This window comes from Fukomys damarensis, unplaced genomic scaffold (genome assembly GCF_012274545.1).
Source record: "Fukomys damarensis isolate Sample0158 unplaced genomic scaffold, DMR_v1.0_HiC HiC_scaffold_37, whole genome shotgun sequence".
NCBI lineage: Eukaryota > Metazoa > Chordata > Mammalia > Rodentia > Bathyergidae > Fukomys > Fukomys damarensis.
In genome coordinates this window covers 33,770,284-33,772,845 of record NW_022900949.1, presented here as the reverse complement: position 1 = coordinate 33,772,845, position 2,562 = coordinate 33,770,284, and the positions used below count along the sequence as shown (strand labels likewise).

Here is a 2,562-nt window from a genome sequence, read left to right as displayed (position 1 = left end):
TTGCAAGGCTTAACCCGGCTCGCTTTGCCTGCCGTGCCCTGTCCTGCGGCCTTTTATCCGGAGCGGCTGGGGTGCAGGTGGGGGAAAGCACTGGGTCTGGAAGGCTCCCCCCTTCCCCAAGCTGGGGTCAGAATCCGTTTAGTGGGGTTTCAATAAGAACGGGGTAGGGTGGGCCGCAGGCAGGAGTAGATGGCATTTGTATCTGGCTCAACTCCGGGCTTTTAGGACCACTTGGTGGTAGCCAGGCTTGAACTAGAGTTTGCCTCCACCTCGAGGGGAAAGTTACAGGGTTCAGGGCCCCTGGGTGTGGTGGCCGGTTCTCTACCAGAAAACAAGGAAAGAAATTTCGTTTGTTCTGGAAAAAGACAGGTCTCCCAGGGTCAGGAACCTCTCTCTTCACGCGAGCTCCTGGTGTATGCAGGTGCCCTGTGCTGGGATTCGTTTATGGGCAGATAGAACTTGAGAACCAGGTAGAGCTGAAGCTCAGCCAAGGCGTCTAGAAAATGTTTCCCAGCCGCGTTGACAAATTGCAAACAACTTGCATCTAACGAAAAAGATTTAGCAGTTGTCATGCTGCTGTGAGCAGCTCCAAGCTGCTGGTGGAGGAGGAAGGACAGGGTGATTTGTGGGTCGCCTTGGGGCTCTGGTGGCCACCGGTTGGGCAGTGGAGCTAGAACCCGCTTAGGAGATACAGTCCCCGGTGGTGGCAGGACTGGGTGCCGTGACACCCAGGATCTCACAATGGGATGGCAGAGCCACCAGGAAGACCAGGAAAGAGAGAGCTTTCTGACTAGAGAGGCTGTCAAAGCAGCAGTGTAGAAGGATCTGAACCAGACGAAGCGCCCAGTGACTCCCCAGTGTCCCCGACAATGTGCGCGGGATACTGTGTGCTGTGAATGAAATATCCCTATGGAAGGCGTCCCTAAGCACTGGCTTACTTGAGCCACCACCCGCTGAGGGCCAATTAGCTCCCAAAAGGAGAAGGCGAGAAGAATTAGGTTTCAAAGAGAGGGCAAACTTAGGATCCCAGAGGGGTTGCCAGAGATGAGCGAAGTTTAAACAAAGGGCGCAACACTGAGCTGGAAGCGGGGCTGCCTGGGCCCTGGCTTGGCAGGCCGCCACACCTTTGAAACAGTGGAGCAGTCCTCCAAGCCTGGGTCTGGATCCGGGGCAGAAGACCCGGGCCGTATCGTCGAATGCTCTAACAGGGAGTCTGGGGTCACTTGCAAAGGGCCGTTAGAGAATACGGTTTGATGGCCGACCTTCCTTCGTCAGAGAAACCTTATCCCCCGCCCTCCGTAATGAAAGTGACAGCTTTTTAGTGTGATCAAAAGCCCACATTTCTAGCTACCCTCAGAACGAAGCAAAAATTGAAAAAGGGACTGTGTCCCTTTGCGAGGTGTTTTGAAACCCCTACTTCCAGCACAGGAACTGGAATAAATGTGCTGTCATTGGGGTGGGAACAGCACCTACTCAGGCCCCAGCCCATCCCAGGCCGGGCTGACCCTCTTTAGAGGTCTGCTCGGGTGAGGTGGCTGGACCTGATGCGTGATGTCCTGCCAGTCCTGTCTGGCTCTCACTGGCATTCACAGCACAGGACCCCCTTTTCGTCCTGCTCAGTGCCCTGCTACCTGGTACTGAGATTTTCTCTCCTAGGCGGGTTCATTCCTGCGGGACAACCAGCAGTCCCGCCTCCAACGCAGGACCTTCGGTCTTGGTGGCAGCTGGGCCGAACAGGCTGCTGGCCTGCAGTTTCTAGGAAGGCAACTCTGGGAGCCGCAAAGGACTTGGCAGAATTCCCTGTTTTCCTCTCCAGCCGGGAGTGCGGGCAGGCAGGCTGCTGCGGGTCTCCGGAGGCCCCAGCTCAAGCACTGCCTAACTACCCGACAGCTAAGCCCTGTGCGCAGCGATTTTCTGAGCCGCCGAGCGGGGTAATTAAATCCCCGCCCGCACTCACTCTGCCTAGTAGACGCTGGGAAAGGGGGACCAACCGGGCAGGTCAGCTCCATCACCGGGCAGGGGAGAACACTGCCGCCAAGGGCAGAGGCCGAGCTGGTGGCCCAAGTCATCAGCGTCCCAGAAGGGGGGATCTTTGAAACCGCGGGTTTGGAGGGAAAGCAGCAAATTACCTGCTTACTTTGGCGCCAGTTCCCGTGGCCAGCTCCGTGCAGCCGCCGCCGGTCCGGCCGGCCGGGCGGGGGTGCTTCCCGATTTGTCTCCGAGGCCAACGCTCTGCGGTTGGCTCGGCCTCCCGCGCAAAAGTACGCAGAACCGCTTGCCGGACACGGGGTGGGAGTCCCCGGGATCGCAGGGTCCAGGGACTCTCCGTGGGTGCCAAGCTCCGTGACGAGAGTTAGTGAAGAATCACGAGCTACAAGCGTGGAGAAATGGAAGCAGAGGTCTTGAGAGGGTGGGCGCGGGTCCGCGACACTCACCTTCGCACAACGTATCTCCCTAGGCCAGGGGCGAAAGCTGGGGATCCCCCGAGCCGGGGCGCGCGCTCTGGCTCCTGCCTTTACCTGCGGTGGGCCTGGACAAACCGGCAGATGCCAGCCGCAGAGG

General features: G+C 58.6%; 1 protein-coding gene across 1 annotated transcript in view; it reads left to right on the top strand.

The window, feature by feature from the left end:
* Gata2 (GATA binding protein 2) overlaps positions 1 to 2,562 on the top strand; it is an 11,276-nt gene that overhangs the window by 655 nt on the left and 8,059 nt on the right. The gene's annotated exons all lie outside the window — the stretch shown is intronic.